General features: G+C 37.8%; 1 protein-coding gene across 1 annotated transcript in view; it reads right to left on the bottom strand.

Moving 5' to 3' along the window:
* Window positions 1-15,251, bottom strand: part of MIPOL1 (mirror-image polydactyly 1) — a 347,233-nt gene that overhangs the window by 317,075 nt on the left and 14,907 nt on the right. The window lies entirely within an intron of this gene.

Below are 15,251 nucleotides of genomic sequence, written 5' to 3'. Positions count from 1 at the left end.
GGGCTTGCCTGGTCAAGGCACATATGGGAGTTGATGCTTCCTGCTCCTCCCCCTTCTCTCTCTCTCTCTCTCTCTCCTCTGAAAACTGAATAAAGTCTTTTAAAAGGCCAAAGGAGCACCAAATGTTTTATCACATAAATCAACATATACAATATAGAGACATGTTCCACTGCTGGATATCCATCTTAATAAGAAAAGTCTCAGAAACAGTCACATTCCAACACACTCTCCCCCTCCCACTCACAGTGCCTCACATCCCAGCCCACTCCCTCCCTCCTGAGCTCAGGACAGCCCAAGTCCCTCCGAGTTAGGGAAAACAAGAGGTTTAGAGTGAAAGGATACGGATAAAAGTGGCCCCACACCTCAGCTCCCAAAATTTAAACCTGCAGATACTATCTGAACGCTCAGTTCCGCTGCTAAAAGGATTTAGAAGAATATGTCAGACGTATTTAACATCTGAAGATATTCACTGAAGCGATATTGATTTGTAAGAGAAATGACTCATGCTGTGGTCACCGACTTCTTTCTGTTCACTGAACTCACCAAGCTTTCACCGGTCTTGGAACTTTCATACTTCCTATTCTATCTGCTCAGAATCCTTTTTTCTAGATCTCTAAACCATTTTCTCACCATGTTAGGCCTTGCTCAACAGTCATTTCCTCAAAATGATTTTGCCTGGCTATCTTATTAAATAAAACAGTTCTTAGGGTTCATGTGGGTGCCAATTTCTAATGCAATGACACACTCCATACAACCAAGTAAAATTCTTACAAATCAAGAGTAGAAAAGTTTTGTAGCAAGTTAAATTGATAGATAATAACTAATATAAGCAGCCATTTGAAACAAAATCAGACAATTGCTATAGAAAATGTCTTTCTAAAATAAAGTAAAAATAATCCTATATGGTCTTAATTCATACATCATAAGGCATACTAAGAGGGTTGTTTTTTTTTAACAAAAAGCACACATTTGAGAATCAATATAATCTAATAACAAGCTATATTTTTTCATTTTAAACACTTGATAGCAATCCATACCTTGCATAATACAATGTTTATATAATTTGCTAAAATTATAGTATCTAATCATTCCTAATGAACAGTATTACATGCAAACTATACATTTTATATAATGTTAATAACAACTTCTTGGTTGTAAACAGTTACTAGAAACAAAATATTTACGGAAAGTGAAAATAAATGCTAGGTTTACAGCTTTAATTTCTTATTCCATATTAAAAAGGTCACAGTCATCAGCCTCAGTTATTGAGGAATTACAAAAGTTTGTAATTTCCTAGGAATCAGTCTTCATAAATGTTTTCATTAGTGAAAAGTATTTAATAATAACATGGCCCTAAAATAGTTAATTTATAATTAAGGTAGAATAAAAGTACAATATGGAAAAAATATTTGAAACCAAAATATATATAGAAATTTCCTTCAATAAACACTTATTCTTCTTGCATTAAAAATTATAATTTAAACTACATCTTATATTTAAGTACTGTACTATCTTTTCTGTTCATCACACTATGAAAGGTTTTTCAGGACCTAGAAATATATGTTCATTAAAAATTTATTTCAGCCCTGGCCGGTTGGCTCAGCAGTAGAGCATGAGACTGGCGTGCGGGGACCCGGGTTCGATTCCCGGCCAGGGCACATAGGAGAAGCGCCCATTTGCTTCTCCACCCCCCCTCCTCCTTCCTCTCTGTCTCTCTCTTCCCCTCCCGCAGCCAAGGCTCCATTGGAGCAAAGATGGCCCGGGCGCTGGGGATGGCTCCTTGGCCTCTGCCCCAGGCACTAGAGTGGCTCTGGTCGTGGCAGAGCGACACCCCGGAGGGGCAGAGCATCGCCCCCTGGTGGGCAGAGCTTCGCCCCTGATGGGTGTGCCGGGTGGATTCTGGTCGGGCACATGCGGGAGTCTGTCTGACTGTCTCTCCCCGTTTCCAGTTTCAGAAAAATACAAAAAAAAAAAAAAAAAAAGTATTTCAGCCTGACTAGGTGTTAGCACAGTGGATAGTCAGACTGGGGCACGGAGGACCCAGGTTCAAAACCCAGAGGTGGCAGGCTTGAGCGCGGGCCCATCTTGCTTGAGCATGGGATCACAGACATGACCCGATGGTTGCTGGCTTGAGCCCACCGTCGCTGGCTTGAGCAAGGGGTCACTCACTCTGCTGTAGCCCGTTGGGTCAAGGCAGATATGAGAAAGCAACCAATGAACAACTAAGGAAACTAAGGAGCAACAACGAAGAATTGATGCTTCTCATCTCTCCCTTCCTGCCTGTCTGTCTCTCTCTCTCACTCTCTCTCTGTCACACAAAAAAAAAATATTTCAGAAAATGCATTAAAATAAATTCCTAAATGGTAAATCAACTAAATTATAAATATTACTGGTACTTACAAAACTGATAGCAATGCAACTGTGCAGTGTTACAAAGTATTCAGTAAATTAAGCATGTGTGATGTTAATTTTTAAGACACTTTTCCAAAAAAACTGATCTTTCATTTAAAAGATAAAAATTTTACTTCTTTCAAGAAAATTCCAGCCTGATTGGTGGTGGCACAGTGGATACAGCATCAACCTGGGACACCTAGGATCCAGCTTTAAAACCCTGAGGTCGCCACCTTGAGTGCAGGATCATAGATATGACCCCATGGTTGCTGGCCTGAGCAAGGGGTCACTGGCTCGGCTTCAGCCGCATCACCCTGTCAAGGCACACATAAGCAATCAATGAACAACTGAGGTGAAGCAGCTACGAGTTGATGCTTCTCATTCCTTTCCCTCCCTCTGTCTGCCTGTCTCTCGCTCGCCAAAAAAAAAAAGAAAGAACAGCTTGACCAGGCAGTGGTGCAGTGGAAAGAGTGTTGGTTTGGGATGCAGAAGACCCAGGTTCGAAACCTCGAGTTCGCCGGCTGGAGTGCGGGCTCATCTGGCTGGAGCGCAGGATTGCCAACTTGAGTGCAAGCTCACTTGCTTGAGTGTGGGACCACAAACATGATCCCATAGTCGCTGACTAGAGCCCAAAGGTCGCTGGCTTGAGCAAGGGGTCACTGGCTTGGCTGCAGCCCCCCCCCCCCCAAGGTACATATGAGAAAGCAATCAATGAACAACTAAGGTGTCGCAACGAAGAATTGATGCTTCTCATCTCTCTCCCTTCCTGTCTGTCTGTCCCTAGCTGTCCATCTGTCTCTCTTGCTAAAAAAAAAATAACACTCCAACTCTATTATGTTGATTTATATAATATAATAACAATTACTACAAAAGGACTAAATGAATAATCTGATATTTAACAAACCTATTTGTGTAAGATAACATTTTATAAACTGAAATAAATAAGAGACTCAAATCTAAAGCTTATCTTGTCATGAATTATTAAAAATATTACAAAACAGCAATCAAACGTTACAAGCCTCCTGGTGGAAGTGTGTATAACACTAACTAATACATATTATCCTGGCGTGAGAATGGGGTATGGAGAACTAGATTCACAGGGCAGGCAGAATATGAGGGTGTAGATAAATTAACTAACGTGAACACTAAAGAACTGTTGAAGCTGGGTAATGAGTACATACGGGTTCCTATCCTCAATATTTGCATTTTCCATAGTAGGTAGTTAAAAATACATATTAAACAAAGAGAATATATAGCATTACTTACCTTCTAGCAAAAGTCATCAAAGTCTTTCAAATAGTCTTTCTCAGAACCAGCAAAGATTAGTTCATTTTATATTAGAAAGTTATAAAAACCCTATCCATTTCATCTCTGATATATATGTACATATATACACATAATAAATATTGCACAACCTCGCTCACAAATACACACACACACACACACACATACTCCTCACATGGATGCTATACTGCATGTCATCTAGAAAAGACTACAAATGTCATCTATGCCAAAAAGAAAATATGATCAGCTGAGGGATACGAATTTTGTTAAAATGCTTTGGAATTCTTTCCTGACCTTAAAATTTGGCAACTCTCTGAAGTTACCAATAACCTAGTGCATATGGGTAATAGTTTAGGTACACTTTGTCAACTTTAACAAACATTTTCCTCATGGAGCTACTCAGAGATTGTCTCCTACACTGAAAGGCAACATCTCAGCTGATCCTACTGACTTGCAACATAAGTAATCAAGTTTATCATTTGTTAGACTCATAACAATATGACTAATGCTAAAAAAAAAAAACACTGGTGAAAGAAAAAAGATTGAAATAAACGGAGAAGCATGTATGTTCATGAAGGAAGATTCAACAAAGTAAATATGTCAGTTCCCTTGCAAAGTAATCAATATATTAAATGCAATACCAACTAAAATCACAGCAGGATATGTTATAGATATAGACAAAGTGATTCTAAAAATAAAATAAAAACTCAAAAGAACAAAAATTGCTAAAACAATTCTGAAATGAAAGACCAAAACTGGAAAAAGCATATTACCCAACTTTAATATTTATTATAGAGCAACAGTAATCACAAAAGCATAAAAAAGACACCTAAGTCAAAGAAACAAATTAGGGAGTCCAGAAATAAACCCAAATAAATATGGCCATTTGATCTCTACCAAAGGTGCAAAAATAATTCAATGAAGAAAGACTAGCTTTCCAACAAATAACTGTTGATACATCCACACGTAAAAAAAACCAAATTACCCATGGACTAAACTTCATATCATATGTGGAATGGGTCATAGATGTAAGAAGCAAATCTATAATTTTTTTTTTTTGTATTTTTCCGAACCTGGAAATGGGGAGGCAGTCAGACAGACTCCCGCATGCGCCCGACCAGGATCCAACCAGCATGCCCACCAGGGGGCAATGCTCTGCCCATCTTGGGGTGTCGCTCTTCCACAATCAGAGCCATTCTAAGCGCCTGAAGCAGAGGCCACAGAGCCATCCTCAGCGCCTGGGCCAACTTTGCTCCAGTGGAGCCTTGGCTGCGGGAGGGGAAGAGAGAGACAGAGAGGAAGGAGGGGGGGAGGGGGGGAGAAGCAGATGGGCGCTTCTCCTGTGTGCCCTGGCTGGGAATCGAACCCGGGACTCCTGCACACCAGGCCGATGCTCTACCACTGAACCAACCGGCCAGGGCCTATAATTTTTTTAGAAGAAATATAAAATACTTTTTTATATACCAGCAATGTTCAATTGGTACTTCAAATGAGGTATAAATCTAACAGAATATGGATACATATCTATATAGGAGGACAAGTACAAAACTCAGATAAAAACAAACCAGAGATATGAACAGGGAGATGCTACATGTACAGGGAGATTCAATATCGTCAAGACATCAGTTCTTTCCAACTTGATCTATTCCAATCAGAACTCAAGCAAGTATTCTTTTTTTTCCCCTGAGGACACAATCCACATTTTATTTACATTTTAAGACTAACTTTAATCTCAGAGTCACATATCTATATACCTATTTCCTTTACAGCTGATTTCCCTTAAACTTAAATGCATGGTTTGTCAAACAGAGACTATAAACAAATATTTACTATGTTACATGTAACATACAGAAACAGCTTTTAAGAGAAATTTATTGACCTTCCCCAGGACATTTTTTAAAAAATAGATACAGGTATCTACACAATGCTGAACATATTTTTGATGCTATTGGTGTTCAGCATCCACATCACTTCAAAAATTAAAACAATACTGACAATACTAAAACTACCTTAGACCATTTAAACTGAAGCTCTTTCACTAAGCAAGATGGATAAACATACCATTCCTTTTTCCTTCTTGAGATTTCACTTTTTAGAAACATACATGCCTCCATAGCTATCTGACACTTCTCACCATAATTTCATCTTGTAAACCTGAATTCTATTTTGAATATTCCAAGTTTATGTTTAAATGACTTAAAAAAATTGTGCTGCACTTTTTCCTCCCATTACCTGAAAACATAATGTGTATACATATATTAAACATATTCTTATACATGTCCAGGTCATGTTTAGCAGCTAGAATTCTTTTACTTAATATGTGGATATTTTGCATTGTGACATTTAATCAAGACATTAACATGAGTAGAAGATTTAAGACAAGTTTGAGATCCACTAAAATTAATTGTATGTTTGTCCTTCTGGTGGATGGGGAAGCTTCATATTTTCTTTGGACATAATTAAACGTCTAGCTCTTTTTTTTTCTGTTTTTTTTAAAATTAATTTTAATGGGGTGACATTGATAAATCAGGGTGCATATGTTCAGAGAAAACATCTCTAGGTTATTTTGACATTTGATTATGCTGCATTCCCATCACCCAAAGTCCAATTGTCTTCTGTCACCTTCTAACTGGTTTTCTTTGTACCCTTACCCTCTCCCAACCCCCTCCCTCTCCTCCCCCCACCCCGAAATCCTCACACTCTAGTCCATGTCTCTGAGTCTCATTTTTATGTCTCACCTATGTATGGAATCATATAGTTCTTAGTTTTTTCTGATTTACTTATTTCGCTCAGTATAATGTTATCAAGGTCCATCCATGTTGTGATCCGATGTCATCATTTCTTATGGCTGAGTAGTATTCCATAGTATATATGTACCAAAACTTTTTAATGCACTTGTCCACTGACGGACACTTAGGCTGTTTCCAGATCTTCGCTATTGTGAACAATGCTACCATAAACATGGGGGTGCATTTCTTCTTTTCAAACAGTGCTATGGTGTTCTTGGGGTATATTCCTAAAAGTGGTATAGCTGGGTCAAAAGGTAGTTCAATTTTTAATTTCGTGAGGAATCTCCATACTGTTCTCCACAGTGGCATTCTCAGTCTGCATTCTCACCCACAGTGTAGGAGGGTTCCCTTTTCTCCACATCCTCGCCAGCACTTATTCTGTGTTGTTCTGTTGACGAGTGCCATTCTGACAGGTGTGAGGTGATATCTCATTGTGGTTTTAATTTGCATTTCTCTAATGATTAGTGATGTTGAGCATTTTTTCATATGCCTACTGGCCATCTGTATGTCCTCTTTGGAGAAGTATCTATTCATTTCTTTCGCCCATTTTTTGATTGGATTGTTTGTCTTCCTGGTATTGAGTTTTACAAGTACTTTATAAATTTTGGTTATTAACCCCTTATCAGACGTATTGTCAAAAACGTCTTAGTTCTTGAAGTACAACTTTAATGCTATATGAATTTTGCCATTTTGCTAACACTGGTATGCTCTGTGCATCTACCATTCCACTGGAATTATTTATTCCATTCATATTAATTTTGGTTACAAATCTAACCAATGGAAGATCTTCTGGGTACACATTCTACTTTCAAGCTATATAGTCTGTTCTCATAATTTGTCCTTGGTGGCCCAATAATCATGTCTGTCCACCTTGTAAGTGTCATATCTTCATCATCTTCAAGGCCCCAGCTAACTGTACCATCACCTACTCCTTTTTTTCCTTCTTCAAGTTCTTCCAACAAGCAAAAATTACGAGGAATTTTAACTCCTGTGGAAACCGCCATCTGCTGCCTCAAGCAAGTATTCTTTATGATGACCGATAAACTCATTTTAAAGTTTACGTGGAGAGACAAAAGACCCAGAATAGCCAACACTATACTGAAAGAGAACCAAGTCAGAAGATAATCAAGACAGTGTGGTATTAACAAATGAACAGACAAGTAGGTCAATGGAACAGTATACAGAGCCCAGAAATAGACCCACACAAATAGAGTCAAGTGATCTTTGGAAGAGGAATACAGGCAATTCAAGAGAAAAAGGATAGTTTTTCAACATAGTGCTGGAACAACTGGACATCTAAATGCAAAAAAATAAATCGAGGCGCAGGTAGTACACCTTTTACAAAAATTAACTCAAAGCCTGACCAGGCGGTGGCGCAGTAGATAGAGCGCCGGACTGGGATGCAGAGGAGCCAGGTTCGAAATCATGAGGTCGCCAGCTTGAGCCCAAGGTTGCTGGCTTGAGCAGTGGGTCCCTTGGCCTGCTGTAGCCCCCTTTCCCCCCCGCGTCGAGGCACATATGAGAAAACAATCAATGAACAACTAAGGTGTCACAACAAAGAATTGATGCTTCTCACCTCTCTCCCTTCCTGTCTGTCTGTCCCTATCTGTCCTTCTCTCTGTCTCTCTCTCTGTCACATACACATACAAACACAAATTAATTCAAAATGAATCACAGACCTAAAAAGTAAAACAGAGTGATAAAACTAGAATATTTCACATACAGAAAAATGTAAGTAATCTTAGGTTTGGCAATGACAGTTTAGATAACGTGAAAAACAATCCTGTGAAAGAATAAATTGATAAACTAGACTTCTCTAAAATTAAACACTTCTGCACAGTGAAGGACATTGTTAAAAGAATGAAATAACAAGCCAAAGACTTTGAGAAAATATTTGCAAAACACACATCTGACAAAGGACTAATATCCAATATATGCAAAGCACTCTTAAATCTCAAAAATAAAAAAGCAAACAATCCAATCTGAAAATGGGCAAAAGATCTCAACCTCACCAAGACGATACACAGATGGTAAATAAGTAAATGAAACGATGCTGAACATCACATGTCACTAGGTAATTGCAAAAACAGTGAGATACTACTACACACTATTAGAATGGCTAAAATCCAAAATATTGACAACACCAAAACCTGACAATGATGTGCAGCAACAAGAACTTTTATTCACTGCTGGTGCAAATGTAAATGGTAACGCCACTGTGGAAGACAGTTTGAAAGAGTCTTATAAAACTAAACAGATTCTTACCATACTATCCAGCAATCACACTCCTGATACCAATCACAGTCCTTGATATTTATGCAAATGAGTTGAAAACGTATGTCCACACAAACATCTATACACAATTATTAATAGCAGCTTTATTCATAATTACCAACACTATGAAGCAACCAAGATGTCCTTCAACAGGTGAATGGATAAACAAATAATGGTACAGCCAGACAAGAGAATGCTATTTAACAATAGAAAGAAATGGTCTATCCAGCCATGAAAAGGCATGGGGGACCTTAACTGCGTATTTCTAAACAAAACAAACAAAAAAAACCTCAATCCTTGAAACAACTTAGGTAAATCTCAAAAACATTAAGATGGATGAAAGAAGTCAGCTTCAAAAATTGCACGCTTCTGATTCCATGTATATAACCTTCTTGGACTTAAGTGACTACAGTCATGGACAACAGGAGTGCTTGCCAAACAGAGCGGACGAAGGGAAGACGTGATTGTCAGGGAGAGACCCAGGCTATGTTCTGAGGTGACAACATGCTCTGTTTTCTGATTGTAGTGGTGGCTATATGAATCTTTCATGTTTCAAAATCCACTGGACTGTGCACCAAAGTTCAGAGCAGCACTATTCATAATAGGCAAGAGATGCAGACAGTTATATGGTCCATCAAGAGATGAATGGATAACCAAAATGTGGTATGCAGATGTAAGAAATATACTGCTCACAAAAATTAGGAGATATTTTAAAAATGAATATGAAGCTATAAAATGTCCCCTAATTATTGAGAGCAGTATTCAGTCTTTAAAAAGACTGACACATGGTACAACATAGAAACTGAAAACAGTAAGAGGCCAGACACAAATGGACAAATATTGTAGAGATTCTACTTGTATGAGAGCCTAGAATAGTCAAATTCATAAAGAAAGTCAAATACTAGTTACCAGGGGCTGAGGAAGGAAGAGTAAGGACTCACTGTTCAGTGGGTATGAAGTTCCTGTTTGGAATGATGAAAAAGTTATAGAAATAGTGGTAATTATACCCAACAATGTGAATCCAGTTAATGCCATTAAATTGTTCACTAAAATGGTTAAAATGGTAAAATTTTGTTTTATACATTTTACCACAATAAAAAATTCATACAAATATACAACAAATGAAAAAGAAATAAATCTGCATAATTAAAATTAAAAAAATTGCTGGACAAGATTTTTTTGTTGTTGTTGTTGGACAAGATTTTTAAAAACCATCTACATGTTTATAATAGACTCATCGAAAATGAAAGGGATCAGAAAAGTTAAACAAAGAAAGGATGTAAACCACGTAAATATTAAATAAAAGACTTTAAAAAATATAAAAATTCTAAATGTAAGCATACAGGCAGTCCCCAGGTTATGAACGAGATGGATTCTCTAGGTTTGTTCTTAAGTTGAATTGGTATGCAAGTTGGAACAGGTCCATTTACCTACAGAATGCAACTTAGATGTTTTTCTTAACATAGTATTATTCATTTTACCTTTCTGTGCATATAAATACTTAAACATTTTCTTTTATTGACTGGGTTGCCACAGGCACAGTTTTTCCTCAGCTTGGATCTCCGTGCCATTGCCTGGTTCAGCCGTTTGTGCCGCGGCCTGGATCTATTCACCCACTTTGCCTGCCTCAGTTTCTATATTCTCAGTTCCCAGTGAAAGAAGCCCTATTTAGGTTAGTGAGGAAGGTGGAGCATTTCTTACTCCCTATTTCCTTCGGGGTTTGATTATATATTTAGCCAATTTTTCGCTCGACCATACCTTCGGGTGTATTGTGAAACATCTGGAGGCTCCAAGGATAGGTTTTTCTGTTTCTGGTTGAAGATCTTGTTGAGTTTTGGGGGAGATTTATCGGTATCGCTTCCTACCGCACCATTACTCTGACATCATCTCAATACTTAAACATTTTCAAATCAACCTTAAACAATCTTGGATGATGAGGAAGATGACGGACTTGTTGGAGAGGGCGGGACTGGTGTTAGAGTCAGGGTCTGAGTCTGCTGGAGCCAGTTTCTTGAAGTAGGCCTCAGGGAGGTTTGCACAGAGCTTTCCTTTTTCTCCTAAGTGGCCCTGTAGCATCTCAGGCCTTCGATAACAGCATGGTTAGTTCTTTGCCATGGGAGTTGAGTAACTCTGTAATATTATTTTCACTGATGTCCAACTGCAGCTGATGACCAAGAGCCCTTATGGTGCTCCGTTTGTAAGTACAAGCTATACCTAAGTTGGACGTTTTTAACTCGGGAACTTACTGTAATTTTAAGATTGATCATAAAATCTATTTGTCCCTAACCCCACTAAATAAATGTCCAACTAATATTGATAGGTTGAAAAGGGCTATCCACCTGACCTGTGGTGGTGCAGTGGATAAAGCACTGACCTTGAACACTGAGGACGCTGGTTTGAAGCCCTGCGCTTGTCCAGTCAAGGCACACACGGCTAGCAAGCAATGAACAACTAAAATGGAGCAACTATGAGTTGATACTTCTGGCTCCCCCCATCTCTCTCCTCTCTGTAAAACCAATAAATAAAAATTTTTGAAAAGAAAAGGGCTATCCATTTATGCTATCTATGCATAACTTCACAAGAACACTTGTCACATTGTATATTACTTACTTATCTGTCCCTCCCAATTAAGCAATCTGATTGAAGAAGGCTTACGTTTCTCATTATTTCTGACTCACAACACTCAAGAAATGTATGCTGTGCTGAATTAATAAAGTCTCATTTTATAGATAAGGTTCTAAAAGCTGTTAATTGATCAGGTTATAATCTGATGACTAAGAAGTAGCAAAGCTACTCAATTTATTTATTCAGCAAATGTTTACTGTTCTTGGTCCTAGATTCTAGGACTAAAACCTAGACCTTCTAACTCCTATTGCAGTGTTCTTTCCATAAACGTAGAAGAGAAAACATCTACCTTTGTTTAGTAATGAACTTACTTTCAGAGGATTACAGCAGGGGATGAGAAATTCCCACGAGAGGAACTAACTCACTACTGAACCAAAATGCCCATCCTGCATATCTAGAGGAAGACAACCCATTGCTAGTTTGGTATTTATATGCCCTCATCAGTTACAACAGCATATAAAGCTATAAAAATTAGATAGCAATATTGAGAGAAACAATTTTAAAATTACTAAGCATTTAAGTAAATTCAATTTAGCTTCAATTCAGGACAGCTGGCATTTTCATGTAAATTTTTTCTAGACACTATTTCTTGGTTATAAGCATCAAAATGTGAAACTTGTACATTTGTAGTCACAATGCTACCCAAAAGCACCTTTTATACAGAACTTCCAGAATTCCAAGCAATTTCTGCCCCATAAACAAGTACAAAATCTAGTTTATTTCCACAGCTTTCTCACTCACACCTAATGTGTGATGGCAATTTTTTTAAGCAATTCATCTTTACTGAGTGTTACGAAACATTCACTTAAGTTTTTATAAGAACACTCTATTCCCATTAGCTTATTTAGATATAATTACATGATCTAATTAATGAGCACAAATATAACTGGTATAAACAGGTTCTGGGACAAGCACAAGTAACTCTTGGTGAGTGTATAAATGAACTGAAACCATAGGAGCTGAAGCATCTGTAAGTGTATCAATGCACCAGTCTGAGCATTAAGCACACCATAGGCCTCAATCAGTATGTTTTTATCAAGGGAATGCAGGATGTTAGTTATTCTGGTATATCATTAAGTAGAAGCCATTTAAGGTAATTTCAACTGTATATTTAATATAAAAATATTTTTGCCCATTAGGGTACTGACAAAGTATAAGGACAGACCACGAGAAACTAAGCAACTCTAACCAAGAAAAAATCCACTCTACACATTCCCGACAGATGACTAGTAAATAACATTTTTAGGTATCAGGGATAAAATTCTATTATACTTATAGTTATACAACAAACAGACCAATTATTTAATTGTATTAATATACGGGTTCCTTAAGTTTAACCTTAGCAATACAGACATATCTTGAAGATCGGCTTTGATCTAAACAACCACTGAAAGGTAAGTTACATGAAGTTTTTGATTTCCCAGTGCATAGAAAAGTTCATTTACACTATTCTGTAGTGTATTAAGTGTATAATAGCATTATGTCTAAAAAAAAGTGTACATACCTTAATTTAAAAATACTTTATTGCTAACAAATGCTAACTGTCATCTGAACCTTAGCAAGTCATAACCGCTTTTATGATGGAGGGTCTTATCTTCAATTTGTTTAAAAAATATATATCTACAAAGTGGAATAAAGCAAAGAGCAATAAAACAAGGTGTGCCTGTGTCTTATCAGCTGGTATGTGACCTTGGTAGAGCAACATCATTTGTATATAGCTCCATCTAGTGGAGAAATATACAAACATTCCCAAAGCTTAAAGGCAGTCTTTTTTTTTACAGGTACAGATAGAGAGTCAGAGAGAGGGATAGACAGGGACAGACAGACAGGAACGGAGAGAGATGAGAAGCATCAATCATCAGTTTTTCGTTGTGACACCTTAGTTGTTCATTGATTGCTTTCTCATATGTGCCTAGACCACGGGCCTTCAGCAGACCGATTAACCCCTTGCTCTAGCCAGCGACCTTGGGTCCAAGTTGGTGAGCTTTTTGCTCAAACCAGATGAGCCTCACGCTCAAGCTGATGACCTCAGGGTCTCAAACCTGGGTCCTCCGTATCCCAGTCCAACGCTCTATCCATTGCGCCACCGCCTGGTCAGGCTCTTTGTTCTTGATTTAATTAAAATAAATATTAATTAGTTCATGACTAATAAAACAATAGTACATTAATATTTTAATACTAAGGAATTAATACTGCTCTAATTTGTATCTCTAGTGTTGAACACAGTATTTAGCAAAAAAGTATATATTTTAAATGAACAATTCAATATAAAAATTTTTGACAAAGATGCCGGCTTATTTTGGGAACTCTAACAACAATTTCAACTTTATAACTTTTCTTTGTTTAGGTGCTTATTTTATCAAATCTAATTGTCTTAATTTATCTTCCTTTTGGATATGATGAAAGACTAAAACTTTGAAGCCATGTATTTACTCTAATAAACTAAGTTTTAAGTTTTATTTCAGACTTTTGACCTGGCCTGAAAGGATGAGGTGAGGATAGTATCAATGATTGCAAGAAAGAGAATAAACTTGCTAGAGAACAAGAACCATATCCCACAGGTAAGCCAATATGGGTTTTCTGTTATCCTTGGTAACTGTCAGATACTACAAATTCCCCATTTATCAAAATTACCATCTTATCTAGACCCTAAGAATAAACCATTTATTCCATTTATAACAAAAATAAATAAAAGTTTCCTTTTCAGTTAAGATAAGGTTGGAATATTTTCCTAAAGGAGATTTGGTCAGACATTAGGAAGGCCTCTAATTATTCAGAATTAGGAAGCCTTAAGATGGTGACTGAACTCAAAGATTGCTGTCTCTCTCTCCCCAAAAATCAACCTAGGAAAACTAGAACAGACAAGGCATTATGGACCCAAGGAACCAACCAAAAACTTCAAGAAATCTGAGAGTCTCAGCTATCCTGAAGGGAGCTTGTGGGAGAGGACAGTAGCCTTGAGCGAAAAGCAGACACAGGTGAAACTACAGGTTAGGTTAGAGAAAAATCCTGCCACTCGTGTCTCCTGCATGCTGCTTTGGGACAATTTGTGTCTGCACACCAGTAACCCAGTAACCCAAGCTGCAAGTGCCATGTGGGTAACATCACGGGAGGGCAAAAATCCTATTGGGCTAATGAAAAGAGATGAGATCTGTCTTAGAACGTTTGGGCTTCTAAAACAAAAATACCAGAAGGATGGCTTATAAACAACAGGAATTTATTCCACAGTTCTAGAGCCTGGAAGCCTGAGATCAGGGTGACAGTACTGTTGAGTTCTGGTGAGAGTCCTCTTCTGGGTTGCAGATGGTCCACTTCTCACTATATTCTCACATGGGAGACAGCACAGAGCGGAAGCAAGCTGTCTGGTAACTCTTACAAAGGCACTAAGTTCATTCATAAGGGCTCTGCCCTCCTTACCTTATCAAATCCTAATTATCATCCAAAGACTCCATGTCCTAATATCAGCATATGAATGGAGGCACAAAAATTTAATGCATAACAAGATCTAAGCATCATTTACTGTTCTACCTTTTCCCCCTTCCCAACCCCAGACTAGCTGGCCTATAATTATAGCAATTCCTGTTCCCGAATGTACAGAAAAATTGCACTTCCTAGCCTTCTTGTCACTTGGGTCATGTGATTGAGTTGTAGCAAAAATTGTGTGGGCATAAGTGATATAAACCAATTTCAAAACTCGCCTTTAAGACATTCTATGAGATCCTTGAGCCCTTTTTTTCTCCTCCTGAACAACCCTGAAAATCACACTTGATATAGTGGCACCACAAGATAGAAGGTACTCTGATTTGTAAGCTAAATTCTGTATAAGTGAGAAATAAACTTGTGTTGTATAAAGTCACAGCTTAGGGGTTATTAGTGCAACCCAGTCTT

The sequence above is a fragment of the Saccopteryx leptura genome, chromosome 6 (assembly GCF_036850995.1).
Source record: "Saccopteryx leptura isolate mSacLep1 chromosome 6, mSacLep1_pri_phased_curated, whole genome shotgun sequence".
Classification (NCBI taxonomy): Eukaryota; Metazoa; Chordata; class Mammalia; order Chiroptera; family Emballonuridae; genus Saccopteryx; species Saccopteryx leptura.
Note: the sequence above shows the minus strand (reverse complement) of the source record. Positions and strands in the feature narration are given on the sequence as shown.